This window comes from Pocillopora damicornis, chromosome 6, assembly GCF_964200805.1.
Source record: "Pocillopora damicornis chromosome 6, jaPocDami1.2, whole genome shotgun sequence".
Classification (NCBI taxonomy): Eukaryota; Metazoa; Cnidaria; class Anthozoa; order Scleractinia; family Pocilloporidae; genus Pocillopora; species Pocillopora damicornis.
The window spans coordinates 8094519-8114127 of record NC_142675.1 but is presented as its reverse complement, the minus strand read 5'-3'; the positions used below and the strand labels follow the sequence as shown (position 1 = coordinate 8114127).

At 38.3% G+C, this 19609-nt stretch overlaps 1 pseudogene across 1 annotated transcript; it reads right to left on the bottom strand.

Annotated features, from left to right (window-relative positions):
* Positions 1-10159: 10159 nt before the first annotated feature.
* Positions 10160-19054, bottom strand: LOC113664313 (uncharacterized; annotated as a pseudogene). Its single transcript, XR_016187936.1, has 6 exons — positions 18231-19054; positions 17726-17848; positions 16709-16819; positions 15683-15793; positions 14582-14704; positions 10160-14001 (listed from the first exon to the last, which is right to left on the bottom strand). The product of XR_016187936.1 is annotated as an uncharacterized LOC113664313 (transcript).
* Between the last annotated feature and the right edge of the window lie 555 nt (positions 19055-19609).

Genomic DNA, 19609 nt, shown 5'->3' with positions numbered 1-19609 from the left:
TATAAAAAATTTTCTTCCGGAGAAACGTTCCATTCAGATTAAACAATCCGTGAAACTTGCGAATGTGTCCAATGAGAATATTGGCACCGATATCGATCACGCGAAAGTATGAAGCTAAATGAAAGTCACGCAAATATAAAATAACTTGTAACAGACAGTTTTCAACTCCTCTTTCTTGTATAACAACCGTGGATTCTTTTTCCAGGGCTACTAAATATAATCAAGATAATCAAGGTCGGGTACCGCTGATCTATTCCCTGTGGGGATGCACGAGAGTACCCATGATCCTGGGGCCGGAAACGGAAGTCAAGCGGGTTAAAAGTGAAATAATAACGCAATCCAGACGCGCAAACTCAGTCAGTAGATACCAAGAAGTGCGGGAAAGTCAATTTGAATACAGTTTTTAGAGAATAATTTTCCTCAATCTTGATATCAGCTCCTTCGTATATCTTTAAAGCATGTCATCTAAAAACGTCTCTTAGACTTTTAGTTTTGTCCCCGATGTAAAATCAGCCGAGAAGCTACTGCACCAACGCGAAGTGGAAACAACAACTAGCTTTGTTATGTACTAAAGTTACGATGTTGGCAAAGGTAAACCTAAGGTCAGAGGGACGCCTCAGATGAACTCTGGTTACGAGAGGGAAAGTTAAATGGAGGGATGCAGGGGTGTACGGATTATAGGGAGACGAAGGGGGGAGGGGGAATCAATTGATTTTAAGAGTCAAGTGTGTAATTCACTTTTTTGTTCGTTTTTTTGTTGTTTTTTTTTTTTGCAAAAATTGGAAAAATTGGAAGAGAATACAAAAATAAAAGCACTACAGAACTTTAATGGCGAAAATGTGGTAGCTAACCTAAAAAAAGGGGGGGGGGTAGTTATATGTGGTTTTTTTAAAAAAACCTGAATGTTTCTTAGATTTTATTTTTACTACTGTTTAAACAGTGTTTATTACCACGAAGATCACTCTCATATTTCATCATCATTATTATTATCATTGTTATTATTACTACTATTATTGTAGAAGTCTCTAAGAGAAAATAAGAAAACACGTTGTGCCTACATTTCACTGGAATCTCGACCACGTCTTTAACGGGAGTTAATTTCACGTCGTCGGGATACACTAAATTCATAGACGACATCAAGTTAAAGTCTAACGCTGGAAGCAAAATGCTTTCAGCAACCTCCCACTCAGGCCCTTTTGGTCGGTTTTCAAATGACGGCTTTTTGGGCTTACACCAAATGATTGGAAAAGGGAACTCTTCTGCTTCAGCAAGCACATTTGATCTTGCTCCTTTCAAATTTTCTTTAGAACATTTACCTTTGACATAAATCCGCCGTACAAACTTTGCTTCAAAGAGATGAAAAGATTTTGGAAATCTTGCAAAAAAATGTATTCTATCGTTAATTTTCTCATTGTAACTAATACAGTGCCAGCTGTGTTAAAGAATATTTGAAGTATTTTATTGTGATAAGGAACTACTGTGTTTCTCCCAGTACTATTTCACGGTGTAAGCTGTACCTCAAAAAAGTTGTAATGAGCTGCAGAAAATATCCAAAACAGCTTCATGGGAATTTAAAGGTATTCATTCTATCATTATTGAATCGTAAAACCATAAAAAAACCCAATTTTTTTTTATCCAAATATTCTTCTTGTTAACTCATAACACAAATTCTACGCTCTTGTTTAACGACTCCGTAAGTCCTTTTCGTTGCATGGCGATTGACTCAGTCGCATGTGCACAAACGACAACATCTTCTGCGTTTAATTTCTCATAAAGGAAAGCCAAGAGTTATGATTTCCATAATCAATTCAGATTTGACATTTTAATGTGGTTCTAAAACAGGCAAAATTCCCCTTTAGATGTCGAAGTTACAGCTGGACAGGGAAGAGAAGGTAATTCAAACAAAATACAGCTTCCAGGCTTCTATGTCGAGATATTGAGGCAAAACTCGCTTGCCAACTCATGCAATAAATAATAGTAATGGGACCGAGTGAAATCCAATTCGGTCTGTAATCATACGAGTGATTAACAAAATTGGACGACCGCGAGGTGGGAGTCCGATTTGTCAATCACGAGTATGATTACACACAGAACTGGACAGCAGAAAGTCCTGTTACTAATTTATCCTAACCGTTACAATTTCCGAAAACAGCAAATACATTGGGTCAAACATCTGCGGTAGAGACAATTTCTAAAATAAAAAAAGAGTCTCCATTTTAGAATTTCTCATATTTTCTAAGGATCAGTGGTTGTTGCTATGGTTATTGTGATGATTCTGTGATTAGTCAATTTGGCGGAGTGGATTAAGTATAATTGGCTGCTTCAACTGCCCGATTACAGCCAACTGTCCGATGACATTGTCCGATTACAGCTGTACAGAATAATTAGTGAAAAATAAAGCAGCTAATGCGTGCCAATCAAATTTGAAGAATTGTAATTATTATGATGTATGGGTTTATTATATAACTCAACAATTAGAGTACAAATAATGTGTGGATGGGTAAAAATATATTGCAATATGGTGCAGTTATTTATTTTGTACTGAAAAAAAAACTGTTTAACCTGTAGCGTGCGCTGCGCTTCTTTATCCGCTTCCCTATGGGAAATGAGCAGAAACACTTGGCAAAAAACAAAACTGCACAATTCGTAAATATGTTCAACGATACTACACACCAAAACGTCTATTAATATATAGGTATTATGTTTATCACTGCAGTTTTCTATACCTTTTCAATCGAAGTTCATCAAATATATAAACTAATTATGATATAAGTTGAAGAATTAAAGGGGACGCATCGATTCTCTGTGACTCTGAGTTTCGGCGAAACTCAGTCACAGAGAATCGATGCGTCCTCTTTAATTCTTCAACTTATATATATACTTAGCTCTACTACCACAGCATTTAGCGCTTTATGCCAAGGTAGACTCTACCCCCACATTTATTTATTTATATATTAAACTAATTATGATACATAAATTAGTGTTCATGAGACCAAAAATTAGATCTAAAAGTTTTTAGTGCCTACATTGAATACAGCAATAAAGGTTATTTTCGCCTGGATGGAGTTTTCTCAAAAGGTTTGTGTCTGCGGATGTATTGAATTTTAAAGTTCAAATAGCCCAAACTTCCCCTGATACTTCCTTCTGACACGGTTTTCATCTCTCAGGTGTATACCAACAACGGAATATCTGCACGTAGCGCTGATGGGGCTTAGTGCTGAGTTACTGATATAATTTCTTAATAATTCTAGTATAATTTAAGGCGGACGATGAATGTGTATACTGCGGAGATAGAGATTCAATTGAGCACTCTTTTATCGAATGCATGTTTACGAGATTGTTTACCCAAAAGGTCTTGAACTGGTTCAACCAAGTGAATGCGTGTCTATTTTAGTTCAGCGTGTGAGTTCTCTTTGATTGTATCAACATCATCTTCTTCCTGCTTTCTTGTAAGATATCTTCGGTGCAGTCACCAAACAATCTATTCCTACCTGGCTCCTTGTAAAATAACATATGAGACGGTCTTCCGGCCGTTTCCTTTTTATTACAATAAAATTTTGTTCGGTGTCATTGGAAACTATTGCCATGGAAGATTAAAACTAGTTGCACAAATTTTCATAATCGGAGAACAAGGACTGTGGGTAGACTTCTAGCTCTCCCTCCGTGACTTGAAACAAATTAGATAGGAGGGGAAGGGGGAGAATACTACATTTCTGTTTCTTCCGCCAAGCTCTTACTATACTTACTGATGAAGTTTTCGAGTTTTTCTACCATTCCAGCCTGCGTGGTCACGTAATTAACAGAGGGATCATCATCATCAGGATAAGGAGCGGATGGGGGGTGGGAGGGGAGGGGAGGGGTTGTACGGGAAGTGGGGGAGCATAGCAGCGTTGCTTTAGCAGCAGTTAATTTCCTGTGCTTCCCAATCCCACTATTAAGGCTTTGTTGGGGAAAAATTAAGATGTTTGCAATTTTCGTTTCCTTCACACGTTTCTGCTGTCCGCTGGCAATACATTACCATTTTAGAGTTATCCACAACAACTTTGTTTACCTTGCCCCTATTGTGTCCCCACCTCCCCCCTATTGTCCATCCCCCCCTCCCCCACAAACCTCCCGTTCAGGAAACTTTCAGTGGTCAAATATCATTGAATGGCTCTGCAGATCGCAACAGAAATAAAAAAATGCCTATAAATTTTTTTTGTTTTTGTTTTTAATGAAAGACAGACGCTCGAGACGTGGAAGTAATGAAAATCAAAAGGCTCTTGGAGCCAGCTCATTCATGTTATGGGTTAGGTTTGCAGTTCTTGGACTTGCTGAATATAGGTATAGTTGAATTCGGTATGTGAGCTTTTAAGACTTTTTGGAATAAATTTTCTTTTATTTTTGGGCAGTTGTGTGATAAGAAAACTTGTGCATTCGTCGTGATGGGAATTGGAAAAAAGTTTGTATGAGCTGGAGGTGGGATGGGCAGAGGTCATTAGGCAGACTACGCCCTCAGCTGGCTGCAATATATCTCATAACGCTGACTGCCGCAGTAATTATCTATTAAATATTCCTTGCCCGTTTCTTGATATCTTCTGTTTTAAACAAAGCGGCCATTGCAATTGATTTTTATCAAAGCGGCCACACTCGTTCTTATGTGAAAACAGGTTTTGCCTTCACGATAAACGGACGGACGGACGGGGACGACGCTTATAAACTGCTTCTGGGTAAAGGCTTTCCTTGGGGGCACTCGCTGGCTGCGGGAAGGACCGGAATCTTTTACGGCTGTTGAATATCCTTGAGACAATGACTAAAAACAACAGGGTTGGCTCCAACGTAGATTTTTATTCTGCAAGCTCTACTGCACTTTTTGACCAGAACTGACCTGGCCAGAACTGGCTCGACCCTCTTCTTCTCTCTCTCTCTCTCTCTCTCTCTCTCTCTCTCTCTCTCTCTCTCTCTCTCTCTTTTTTTTTTTCTTCTCTGTCCAAAAAGCTTTTCAAAACAGTTCTATTTAAGCCTAACGTACATGGATGAGATAATGCCATGAATAATCTAAAGAATCACGTAATCTACTACACCATTGGCTAAGTAGGAATTTCGCCTTTTACAACATTAATTACTTTCAAAAGAGTCCCGGTGGATAACAACTACACAAAAGGACATGACAGGTGACAGATTGTTTACGGGTGACTGAATGAGAACTGGTAGCGTTTACGCTTTGCTGAACGTAGCTTTCTACGTTGAATTTTATATATTTTTAGCGCTAGCATAAAAGAACTCGGTAACTTAAAAATCCTATCGTTACACTTAGGGGAATTTCAAGTCTTCATATAATCTGATTTTCACATATTAATATTTGCGTAGTCACCAAACCAACGAGAGATAAAACCACCAAAAAAAAGTAAACAAATTGCCAGTCACTGGGGTAACGCTTCGCTTTTCCCTGTAAAAATTCTCCGGTTCCTCATGTAAACCAATAAAAATATAAGATCGACACATGTGAAAATCAGTGTGTGTACACCTATGAACGTTGAAAATATATCAATTCGGAGGAACAGTTTTGGTCTTGGTTCGCATTTTTGTTTAAAAAATGATCATATATCGGTCAAAAAGATGAATTTCTCGAATATTGCGCAGGTTAAATATTCAATAGTGGCATCCATTTACATCTACATCTACTTTTATTAAGTTAGTAAATTCTGCACAGACATCACGCCAACCAACTCGCGCGCAAAATGAGAATAATAAATGAGGCTTTGTGACGATAAGTTTTCGCGCACCCTGGCTGGACTTCGCGGGAACGTACAAAACGGGGGGAATTAACTCGGTAGAGACCACTCGGCTTGCGAGAACGGAAATTCGTCACGATTTCCTGGTACATGGAGATTTACTTCGAGTGAGCTTGTACGGACGTCAAGGAGGAGACAGCATTTTGGCTCCACAGCAGACTTTTATTCGAAGAGCACTCTAACATGCATACATCATGCTAGAGTGAAAGCTAAACTAGTAATCGTAAAAGCTGTAAAAGGTACGAAGTAACTAGTGTGAGGTGCTATTGTTGCACAAATCGGAATATTTCATTAAGGACAAACAAGGAGTGGAAAAAGTCTCTTTGAAATTAAACGAAAACTACATAGATATTCCATCTGTTTCTACGACGGAAACAGTCTCAAAATCAATCAAAGTGCTCTGTGAGCAAACTCGTGAATTGACAGATGACTTACATGATTTTTTGGATTATGTTTAATGTTATCTGGTTTAGGGAATTTTGTGGTTGATTGTCATATTTAGAGTACGAGCAATTGTTCATTGTTTGCTAATGTAGCAAAGAAACAAAGTAACCTTTGGATAAGAAGGCACTACAATTGAAATGATCATGCTATTACATTTGACAAGGGTGAATGATGTCATGTGTTTTAAACATTTATTGCACGGGCTAGGGCACGGTAACGAATCCTGCAATCTGATTGGTTCTTTACCCGGTCAGTATTTTCCTATCTCTGCCCACGGGCCATGGTAAGGCTTTCGTGAGTCGCCGAGTACATCCCAACTTTCGTTGCCATTTTTCATAAATATATCCCGTTTTTCCGGCTGGGCAGTATTTTTAAGCAAACACATCGGTCACTACCTCAAGCCTATAAACAACTTATGAATCCTCCGTTTTCTCTGTCTCAATTCACTTTGGTCGACAGAAAAATATTGATTTCAGAATGAATTTGTATAAGCAATAGTGTCAATTACGCTGGTTGACAAGCGGACAAAAAACCGTCTCCAGTTAATTTTAATCGTTCACAAAAAGTACATAGAAAGTTAAAACGTGAAATATTTGGTTACGGTTAAACTGAACGATGGAAATTTCATTCATTTAATATCTGAATTTTCTTTAACAATTTGTTCGTAGTAAAAGAGCGAGCGAAGTTTTAATTTAAGTTCTACAACAAATTTACGCGTGAGTCTTTCCAAGTCCGTTCAATTTGGACATTTGTACCGTAAGTTGCACAATAGAAACTGAAGGAGTTTAATGACAAAAGGCTGCATTAAATCCCCGTCTGTTTCGTTGGAGTGTGCCATTCGAATTTCGTTTTTGTGGAGGAAAGACCAGATTTACACACGCCATTTTAGCAAACGAACGAACAAACTCTCACAACTTCAAAATAAAAAAATTGAATTTACTCACATTTACTTTCCTCGTCTTTAACTTAATGAACAGAGGTAAATCTTCGCACATGAATGAATCGTCGATGAGAGTGAATAATACTTTTTGTTCGACCATTGACTGTTTTTGAAGAAAACATTGTCGTGACAGTCCTCGCCAAACTAGTTCCGTTGTTTTTCAAATGTTCTTGCGCTTTTTTTTTCTTATGCTCTCACTAATTGACAGGTGTCAGATCGTGACAGATACTTGTAAAAATAATGTTTCAAAGTTTGTTTGGAAGCCTCTTAAATCACCTTTATCGTTACAGAAATGAAAATGTTTCGGTGAGGCATCTCTCTTTAATTTGCATCACCTCTATTTTAACTACCATTTATTCGCTCAAAAATTGTTCAGTTTATGAAAGATCTTGCAGTATTTACAGCCCTAAATCATTCGGGTTCTTTCGCAAAGAATTTCGTCAAGTTTAAAAAAAATAAACATGTTATTTACCGGCTAAGGGTCGGTCTGTATGGTGAAAAACTGTGACCTCGGTCTTGAAATGTTTTTCACCATACGGACCTCCCAGCCGGCAAATAACATATATATATTATTTGTGTTTCTGGTTCAAAAGAAAAGATTGGAAGTAAATGTGGGTGAAAAGTGAAATTTACTTTCTATCATTTTAAATATTGGAAAATCAAGGTAATTCTGTCTTAGTGAAAACATAAATGATTCCCTCTTTATCAAATGAGACAAACGGGAACGAGTTTTGAGTGACATAACTAAGCCAAGACGGTCATTTTGGATTTCCACCTGGGTAAATTTTGGTCACGTGATAGGCAACCTATAATCAAGAACAAGATAGAATTTCATTTCAGGCCTATTTATCCATTTTGTGGTGTATAACTTTCGCATTTTAGTACATAATATCTATTTATAATCTTCAAATTGTCTTGAAACTTAAAACAAGATTGTTCTTTAAAAATTCACTAGAAATCGGTAGCCAAAGTTATTTGTTTTGGTGTTATTTGATTTTCGTGTTAACGTCAGTGGCCGGCACCTTTTGTTGCTTCACACAGGAAAAACACACGATACGAAAGGTAATGATCGATTTTGTCAACAGAAAAAGCTTTTGAACATCTGTAAAACTCCGAGCGCTTCGGAGTAAGTGATATTTTTAATGAATCTTCGGATTGTTTTCAAGTTCAAGGATTGTAAATTACAATTTTATGGAAAACGAAGGTTGTTCTCTTATTTCATTGTGAATCCTCGTACGCCTGCCAGTCGCTAGCGCTGCTTGTTGAAACTAAACGTTTCTGCTTATCTACGCAAGGTTGGTGTGGAAACTATCGTATGAAAAGAAATTAAAGACACGAGTATAAACTCAGCTGCTAACTACCATGAGAACCAATATTTTCCTGAAAGACAATTAACACTTATATTTATCGAACAAAAAACCAGTAATAGATAAGAAGGTGCATATAATGAAAGCGAGTAACAACAATAATCCAAAAGCTACTGTGGTTTTTATACATTTTTTGACTCACTAAAATGAAAGGACTGGAAATGGTTAAATGTGAAAGTTTACGAATAAATATGTTCCGAATAAGAACCACACGGAAAAATTAGTAAATTTTCCCGTAACAGCTTGAAATTATAGTAAGAACGATTGTGATCAAGAAACAGGCAAGAAATATTCCACAATAGTGCAAATAATCGTGAAAGATGATCGCGGAAAAGCGCTTGCGTGACGCTCGGTAAGTTGTAAGATGACATGTTATCAAGTATCAGACGAAAAAACAGTAAAAATTCTCAGTCTGCATTTCGTACCCAGTCTGCGGTCTGTAGTCTACGTTTTGCACCTCGGCATTTTTTACCGGGTCTGCAGTCTGCAGTCTGCAGTCTGCACTGACCGGACTGGTATTGTTGCTTTTGTTCAAGCGAGCCTCAAGTCCAGACAGAAATATTGGGGCTTGATAAGAAGTTTTAGTGAGAATATCTGTGGACTGTATATTGAAGAGTTCCCGAAGACAAGCACAATGATAGAGCAATAATCCGTGTACCTTAGTGCCAACCTATTTTCAATTGCATAGGAAAATCAAACTCAAATTTTTATTTTCGTTTTTCGTTTTTCTTTGCAGTGAAAAAACGAAATTGGACTTCCATTTTCGTTTTCCATTTTTCCTCGTCGGGAAGGAAACGGAATTAAAATTCACTTGATGCTCTACGTTTTTCTTTTTCTGTGGCTAAAAAAACGGATTTTAATTTTCTTTTTTGTTTTTCGTTTTCGTATGGAATTTTGGAAACGGATTACGATTCGTCTTGGGTGTTCTGTTTTCGGTTTATGGCATTGAAACTGACAATCTTTGTTTAAGTGGGAATATTTAGGAAACTAAGATGGCGGCGTTAGAAAATGTCTTAGATAAAGACTTTGTCCGCCGGTTTCTTATCGAACAGAAACATACTTACGAGGAGCTTGCCAATGAAATCAAGGCTCGACATTCGAAGTTTTCTTTTTGCCGAGAATAGATGCCGAGTTGTCCTAAAACGTTGCGTAAACGTGATCGGTCGTAACACTTGCGCGCTTGCGTAACGCCGCCATCTTAGTTTCCCAAATATTCCCGCTTAAAGGCCCATTTCCAAACTTGATGCAACGCGCGCCGCGACCCAATTTCCTGTAACACGAAATTTCCAGATCACTGAAAACCTTCTTGAATCGTCTTTCTCAAGAGCCATCCTAAACATATAGTCAACTATTTTACGGTAAATACATTCGCCGTTCGTCATTTTACAGTTTCCTTCCAGTATTTTGAATTTTATCTGGAAGAATCCGAAGAAAATTTTTTTAAGTGTTACGCTTGGATCTCTTCGTACTCTGTGAACAGAGTCGGCGAAAAGGACAACGTTCAAACTTTTTCACTTTCAAGAAGCGCTTGAGGATTCTAAATAAAAGTAAAATATTTCCAATACAAATTGGCATTTTTCAAAGAAAAATATGGAAAAGTATCAGACTGCCGGACGTTTAGTTATTCGAAGACCGTGTACGGTAGTGTCCAGTGAAAATTTTCTTAGTGTTACGCTTGGGTCTCTTCGCGCTCTGTGCACAAGGTCAGCGAAACGAACAACCTTGGAATTTTTTCACTTTCTAGAAGCGCTCGAGGATTGTAAATGAAGGTGGAATATCTTCAACGAAAAATTGGTATATTTCAGAGAGAAATATGGAGTTATTTGAGGACCGAGTCCAGCAGTGTCATTGAAAAGCTTTTAAGTGTCAAGCGTTTGGATTGCATCGTACTCTGTATACAGGGTTAGCGAAAAACATCAAGTTCGAAATTGTAGGCTGCCTGGAAGCGCTTGAGGATTGTTAATAAAGGTCGAACATTTTCCTATAAATATATATTTTGGATTTCGAAGAGAAGTATGGGAAAAATATCGGACTGCCGGACGTCTAATTATTTCCAGTTTAGTCACTTCATTGCAGGAACTCGAACGTCAGCGACACTGACAGTTTGCCTTACAATTCTTATTTGCTGCTTTGCATGGACAACAACCTCGACCACTCTTTCGAGCGCAAGCTCCTCTCCACGGGCAGGAAACTTCAACTGACCCTTGGTCCTATTTAACAAGGATGGCAAACATCGATTTAAATTGATGAATGGATGAAAATCAATGGCCCAGCAGTAGGGAGCAAGCAATTTTAAGATCTCATTGATTCGGCTGTTTCGTCCTGGTTGGCAGTTGGCATAACAGAAAGTGTCAGTTTCACACTTCATCACTTTATAAGCTGAAGTTAACTTGTAACTACAAGATAAAAAGAGGCTCCGAAAACAACAGCAGTCTTTTGATGTAGCTATGGCTGTGTCGTGAAATAAACAGATTCTCCCAGAGTACCATTCTTTTTTATTATAATAGATTAAGTAAGCACCATTGAAAGAAGATTTCTTTTCCAGATTGCAGGAAAATGCGTTTCTGAGAGACTTATGTTTTAAACCCCTAGTGATTCCCACTCCCCTAGTGATTCGGGCCTTCGGCCCTCAATTTTCAAAGGTACCTGTCTACTTTAAAGGCAGTGCCCTTCTACTTCAAAAGTTATTTGAACCCTGCTTTGGTTATTGGTTAGCGTATTGTTCACTTTCATTGCCTCAGCAATACATGTAGCACCAGCAGCACTAATACCATTGTAAGACAAATTCAAATTGGTTAGCGTCTTGTTCACTTTCATTGCCTCAGCAATACATGTAGCACCCGCATCACTAATACCATTGTAAGACAAAATCAAATTGGTTAGCGTCTTGTTCACTTTTATTGCCTCAGCAATACATGTAGCACCCGCAGCACTAATACGATTCCCAGACAAAGTCAAATTGGTTAGCGTCTTGTTCACTTTCATTGCCTCTGCAATACATGTAGCATCCGCATCACTAATACCATTAACTGACAAATTCAAATTGGTTAGCGTCTTGTTCACTTTCATTGCCTCAGCAATACATGTAGCACCCGCATCACTAATACCATTGTAAGACAAATTCAAATTGGTTATCGTTTTGTTCATTTTCATTGCCTCAGCAATACATGTAGCACCCGCTGCACTAATACGATTCCCAGACAAAGTCAAATTGGTTAGCGTCTTGTTCACTTTCATTGCCTCAGCAATACATGTAGCACCCGCATCACTAATACGATTCCCAGACAAAGTCAAATTGGTTAGCGTCTTGTTCACTTTCATTGCCTCAGCAATACATTTAGCACCCGCAGCACTAATACGATTCCCAGACAAATTCAAATTGGTTAGCGTCTTGTTCACTTTCATTGCCTCAGCAATACATGTAGCACCCGCATCACTAATACCATTGTAAGACAAAATCAATTTGGTTAGCGTCTTGTTCACTTTCATTGCCTCAGCAATACATGTAGCACCCGCAGCGCTCACACGATTCCCAGACAAAGTCAAATTGGTTAGCGTCTTGTTCACTTTCATTGCCTCAGCAATACATGTAGCACCCGCAGCGCTAATACGATTCCCAGACAAATTCAAATTGGTTAGCGTCTTGTTCACTTTGATTGCCTCAGCGATACATTTAGCACCCGCATCACTAATACCATTGTAAGAAAAAATCAAATTGATTAGCGTCTTGTTCACTTTGATTGCCTCTGCAATACATGTAGCATCCGCATCACTAATACCATTAACTGACAAATTCAAATTGGTTAGCGTCTTGTTCACTTTCATTGCCTCAGCAATACATGTAGCACCCACAGCACTAATACGATTGCCAGACAAATTCAAATTGGTTAGCGTCTTGTTCACTTTTATTGCCTCAGCAATACATGTAGCACCCGCATCACTAATACCATTGTAAGACAAATTCAAATTGGTTAGCGTCTTGTTCACTTTGATTGCCTCAGCAATACATGTAGCACCCGCATCTCTAATACCATTGTAAGACAAAATTAAATTGGTTAGATTCAAACCAGTTCCAAACGACTTTGCTAACTGTGAGTGAAAATCACTCTTTTCTCTTTTACATTCGTTGATGGCCTCTAAGACAATTTTTGTACAACGGCCTTTATATTTGTTGACTTCATTTGTTAAATTCTTTACAAGGGCCACAACTTTTTCATCGCATTTCATGGCTAAAATTCCACACGAAAACAAAAGTACTTGTTTAAGTTCAACGAAATACCTTCGATCGGAAACTAGTTCTTCAAGTTTAATTTCCTTGCTTTGAATCTGACCACAAATGAAGAATGCTGAAAAGAATTCTTGAAAACTTTTATGTAAGAAAGCATAATGCAGTGTTTGTCTCTGCTGCTACCAGGCTGCACTGACAGAAATCCAAATTCAGTCAACTCTTCTGCATGGTTTTCCAATTGAGTTTCATTAAAATCCAACTTGTCGTCAAGTAAACCATTAAACGCTACCTTTCCAAGGTGATTCAATTGCGGTTTGTAATGGTTTGTCAGGTCTTCGCTCGTTTCTAATAGCCCCTTCTTTTTTCTATGTCTTCTCAAAACACATTCAACCATATCCAAGTACAGTTGAGCTCTGCTTTCGGGGAGTGTGCCCTCAAACTCTTCGCATAAAAGGCAAAGTAGTGCTGTGTTTAGAGGATTGGCCGCTATTTCACTAAGGCTTTTATCTCGCGACATCCGTTGCGAGAGCTTGGTGGCTAAATCCGTCCTTTCTTTAAAGTACTTGGTGACAAATTCTTTCATATGCTTTTCAGTGAATCCTTCGATCTGAAGTAGAGTGTCACAACACCTTCTCACCTCTTTTCCAGCTTCGTGTCTTGCTGTTGCAACTAAGTGGCACCTGGGGAGTCCCCTTCCTTCAATTAATTCGCAAAACATCGACAATTTGCCGGAAGATAACTCGTCCAATCCATCCAATATCAATAAAATACTGGCCTGATTTTCACGAATAAACTGAAAGAATTGTTGTTTGACTTCTTCATCGATGTCTCGGGGCAGAAGCTGATCATCAATAGCTTCCCAAACGTCAGAATGGATATCTCGACATTTCAGCAACAATACTACTTTGAATACTGTTGAGCCGCAGCCCCGAGGTTGTTGTTTTTTTGTGGCCCAGTCGTAGACGTACTTTTTACAATAGGTGGTTTTTCCCATACCAGGTTCTCCTTCAATCAACACAGTTCTCGGCGCTGAACACTCTTCATGCGGGTCTAGTATTGATGGCATGTCAACAAATACGTCAGTGATTTGTCCTTTCGTTTTCTTTCTTCTGACCACTTCGAGCCTTGTAAAAATATCGCCAAGAAATAACTGAAACTCTTCACACCATGGAAAGGGTGAGAGCCATCCTTCGCGAGTCTGGTAAAGCTGGCGAATTCCATTGATAAGCTCAGTAGGATCAAAGATACCTAATAGTAGCGAAAAGAGAGTGAAAAATCCAATGAATGCGGCGTTGAAAATTATGTCATCTTCTGGTATTTGGCACTGAATTTAAATGAGTGAACGACTTTGATACCATCGGAAAAGAAATTATTTGATTCTTATAAGTGTCTCTCTCACTGAATCTTAGAATCTTTCTTTTTTAAAGAGAAAAAATGTTACAAGTTAAAAAGATGCCATCATTTGATAGCTGAAAACAGACGAAACTGGCTATCAACTACAATGTTTACAGATTCAGTACGGGTGAAATTTTGGAGGAAAATTTCATGCCAATTTTTTGCGAAGGAAAATTCACTATCTCTTGGTTGGTTGGTAGGTATTCACTGAACAGTGGCTTCCATACCCCACCCCTGATCTTACAATAGAAGCCAAGTTTTGAAAGACAATTGCAATAAAATTCTGATGGGCAGTTGTGACCTGCGCTCCACACATAAAGCATTGAAAGCAACGAAAACAGACAGCAGAAGGATGATCTCTGTCACATGCTGGACATTTTGACTACAAATATCCGGTTAAGCAGGATAAATGCTATTGTATAATTCAACTGACCTTGATCCTTGATTTCTCCCACTACGGCCGTCGAAGTACATCGCTTTTCCTTCACTTCTTTCAGTTCGCTGTCCATCTTTGCCATTTTGCTTATTATTTTCTCAAGAGATCCTTTCGTGGTATCTGACGACGGAATAACATTAAAACTTTTAGTCTGAGTGAGAGTTGCTTTATTCATCACAGGAAAACTCAACTGAATACATCCTTTCCCCGTCCTCTATCGTTTGCTTCTATTTTATAGAAAACTCACGGTCGGCTTCAAAGGAGTCTGACAGTAGAACTGACGGTAACACTCTGTCATAAAGTAATTTACTCGGGAGATGAATATTGATATCATTGAAGCCGATAGTCCGAATAAAATTTTTTCGGCATCTAGCGAGACTGTGCGAACTATTCAATAAAAATCAACGCCATTCTGCCCTCTTTGTCGTGCGGTTTCCTAAGGAAAAAATATGCTTGAGCAGTGTTGAGACCGCCTGCGATGATGTGGGAGGTTTTGCCTACAGTCTTTTCCTCAGGAACCTATTTTACTCAAAACGATCCTCATTCAACTATTTACCCATGTAGAATTGAATACGCCACAATATGAGCGAAGGAAGGGTTTAGTTATTTTATTCAGAAATATGCGGATTACATTAAATGCTACTAGGTATTCGGCACTGAATTTAGACAAGTGAACGAGTACGACACCATTGCCAAGAAACTACTTGAGCGATGAAAAAGGTATCCATGTATGATTCATGTTAATTTACTGACCAAAAGCCATTCAGCTTGTAAATGCAGTCGAACCTGCTCTGTTAGTTTCTATTATCGAGCCGAACTTAATGCCAATGTTTTCGTTAAAACTATACTTCGTTTTATTTCGTTCTCCACTCTAATCAAAATATAAAGTTTTTCAGGCTAATTACGAGTGAAAGTTTAAATAATTGGAGGGAATGAAAGTACACCGCAGAGATTACTCCAGAGATTGTCTAAATTGAAAACTTGAATCTCTTTAAGATAGGATGATCTCTCCCTCTCACACATACAGGCCATATGCATGTTGACTACGGCTAAATTTGTGGTTAAGCAGGATAGCTTTTATTGTACAATTCAACTGACCTTCATCCCTGCTTTCTCCCACTGAGGCTGTCAAAGTACACAGCTTTTCCTTCAATTCTTTCAGTTCGCTGTCCATCTTTACCATTTCGCCTATCATTTTCTCAAGAGACCCTTTTGTGGAATAACATTGGAACTTTTAGTCCAAGTGAGAGTCACTATATTCTTTAAAAGTTAACTAAATAGATCTTTTTCCCTTTCTCTGTTGTTGCTTTTTTTAATTGTTATACAACATTCTAAAAAACTTATGGCTCGGCCTCAGTGGTTTCTGATAGTGAAACTCGGGAGATGAATATTGATATCATTGGAGCGAATAGTCTGAGAAAGATTTTTGTCGGTAAAAAGTGGCATTGTAAGAACTAATCAGGAAAACCAAAGAACGCTTTTCCGCCCTCGTTTTCACGTCGTTTAATCATAAAAAAAGAAAAACGCTAGAGCAAACCAGAGGTCCGCCTGTAATGCATTGTGAAGTTTCGTTCTCAGTTTTTCGCTCGGAAAATTAAAAAATAACCACATACGCCTTATCCTGCTCCTTTTTACTAACACAGCTCTAATTCTGCATTTTTTTTTCCATGTACAATGGAATACTCTACAAAAAATTTTGAAACATTTTGAGTGGAGGAAGGATTGCATTAGTCTGTTCAAGAATATACAGGTCACATCTAACGGATTAGGAAGTTAGATTCATTATGTCCTTAACAAAAGTAAAACTAAAATAAGGCAATAACCCTTCTCAGCCAAATATGTATGAGTGCTGTCAAAAAGCTATCCAATCTGAAAGGTAGCCTGAGATTCCGTGCCATCCCATTCATCCCACATATTACCTAGTATCTTCATTTGTAGCCAGAGTAGGTTTAACTTAGTAGCCAAGGTGTGCTCTTACAACAATACATTACCTAAAAAGTGTTAAATTGACCGACATCAAGCGAATAATGTGGTCATGCTCAAAAGATGTGTTATGTACTCGAGTTAACGGAATCCCTGTTGATAGTTCAGTTTATCTGTGAGTAGCTATTTCTAGCAACCAACCTTCATCTGTGCTTTTTTCCACTGTGGTCGCCAGGCTACAAAGCGTTTCTTTAACCTCCTTTATTTCAATCTCTATCTTCTCAGTTGTGTCTCTGAGATCACTTAGCGAATCTGCATTAGTAAGAAAGATAAGCGCAATTTCATAAGCACATTTACATCACAGATTCACGTTTAGGTGCATATAAACAATGATACCTATGTCAATATCGACTCGATTCCGAAGGGATCAAACTCAATAAGACGCTTAGAAATCACAAAAATGCACTCCAGTAGTTGTACACGAGTACTCACGAACAGACAAAAATACTGCCCATGAAAACACACTGTGGACATTTGGGTTAATTCTTAGTTTTTCACACATAACTCTAGATTAACGTTCCAAGTATGTGTCTAGTTCCAACCAAAATGAAAACATTATGAGTTATACTACATTGCTGTGTTTCATTAGGCAAAAAAATAAAACGCAAAGGAAACCTAGAGACCCGTCTACAATGGAGTGGGAGGTTCTGCCTGCAGTCTTTTCCTCAGAAATTGTAAAATAACCACATGCATCTTATTCTGACCCATTTTTACTAAAGACGATTCTAGTTCAACTATTTTCCCATGTAGAATTGAATACTACACGATATGACCGGAGGAGGGATTTGGTTATTTTATTGAGAAGTATGTGGGTCACATCTAACGCTACTGGGAAGTTAGACTCATTATGAGAAAGATGATATGAAAAAAAAAGAACGATAACCTATCTCGCCTAAGATCATACATATGTATGAGTGCTGTCAAAACACCATCAAATTCGAGAGGTAGCCAATGCAGAATATCTCACATTCTGTGGCATCCCACACATTATAGAGTATCTTCATGTATGGCAAGTGTGAGTGGTGGCCAGGGTGTGCCCTTAGATCAGTAAAGAACCGAAGTTTGCTATGTTGGCCGACATCCAGCGATTACTGTGAAAAAAACAGTGTCGCTCTTCATAACTTTTTTTTCTGTGAGTAGCTCTTCTTACCAACTAACCTTCTTGTGTGCTTTTTTCAGCTGAGGCCGTCAGACTAGTAAGCTTTTCTTTCACCTCTTTCATATCAATCTCTATCTTGTCAGTTGTGTCTCTGAAGTTTCTTCTCATGTTTTCGATCGAATCTGAAAATTTCAAAAGGTATGCGCATTTTCATACGCAAATTTATATTAAAGCTTCACGTTTAGGTACAGATAAAACAATGATACCTATGTCAATATCTATTCGATTCCGAACAGATCAAATAGGAATCACAAAAATGTAGTTCAGCAATTGTACACGAGTACCCCGAACAGACCAAAATATTACAAATGAAAACACAGTTTCAACATTGGGGCTAACTCTTCATTTTTCACACAAGACGCAAAAATATCTTCCAAATATAAGAGTAGTTCCGCCCAAAATGAAAACTTCATGAGCTCGCCTGCACTGCTGTGCTAACTGAAAATATATACATTTGTAACCTTCTGGTTCATCCGCACTAGTAGTAAACAATGCTTTTCTTACCTTCAATTTCTTCAAGCTTGTCTTTGATGCTGTCGTCGTCTTTCTTCCATTGTTTCATCAGTTCACGATAATGCTCCTCGATATCTGGATCCATGCAGTCGTGCTCAAGATTGTTGATTTCAGCTCTAAAATGAGCTCCTCCCAGTCTCACCAAAGCTTCTCTTACTTCCTGCCAGTAAGCACTGAAACTACTGTCATCCACAGAGGCTTGAGAAGCATGGCCATATACAGTGTTCCTGTAATACTTGACTCTGGAGATGTCATCTGCGATGCTTATGTTTGTAGCTAGGGGAAGACGATCCCATCCATTGGCAGGAGGGCCCAAACCACAGATATTTCTAAGAAGCACCGTTAGAAGTGTGATATCGAAGGCTGCGGAAGACACGGGTGCATGAGAAGGGTACAACTTTCCCCATTGCGTGGGATTCAGCACTTTCTTCCTCCCTTTGTACAGTGATTGCAATGTGGCGTAATGGACTGAGGTACTTCCCAAAACTGTATGTAGAGTCGCTGGTGGATGTATTGCGTCAAAAGTGGACCGAAGCACCTGAGATCCAACATCCACCAGGAGGCGGCATAGCCTTGCATAGTTGGTAGTCTCTTTCGTAGACGCAAATGGCGAAATAGCCGTAGCCATAATACTTACTTTTCCAGGATGACCTGTCAAAAAGTGAATTGACATTCAGTAATGTTAGTCAAACCCATCGGAAAAAAAACCGATAGCCAGTTGAGACCGAGAATGGTTTCAAATCGTGATGTCATTTTCTAAATCCTTTTGAGCAAGGAACACCAATAAAGAGCCTAATAAGAGATTTAAAGTGAGATTTTTCATTTCAACCCAGTTTCTAGATTAAGAAAGAGTTTTGTTTTTCAGTTGACAAAGTAACAAACAGAGACATACATAGCAGAAATGAAACGCGATTTGAAAGGTTAAAGGGAAATAAGTTTTTTTCCTCTCTAGGGCCTTAAATCCGGTCAGTTCTGGTTGGCTGACGTTTGATTCTTAATCATCATCATCATCATCATTTTATTTGATAATGCAGGTTACAAATTGGTAGCCAGGAAGGCTGATGTGGACCTACAAATCACTAAAATAATTAAATGATATATACTATAATGCTAAAATTAAAAACTAATCTAAAAAGAGAAACTCAATCTTAAAATTTAGGATTTATTACATCTAATAAAATACCCTATTTCGCCTAAGAAGTATCTTATAATAAAAGTAATCACAGTTCTACCAGCATTAATACAAAAGCCGCATCCGTTTTTACTACTTCATGCAGCATCACAAAGATCTGACCATTGCCAGCGTAACCATTATACCTAAACCTTAAAACCTCCATAGCTCTAAAACGATGCACAAGCAGACACAAATA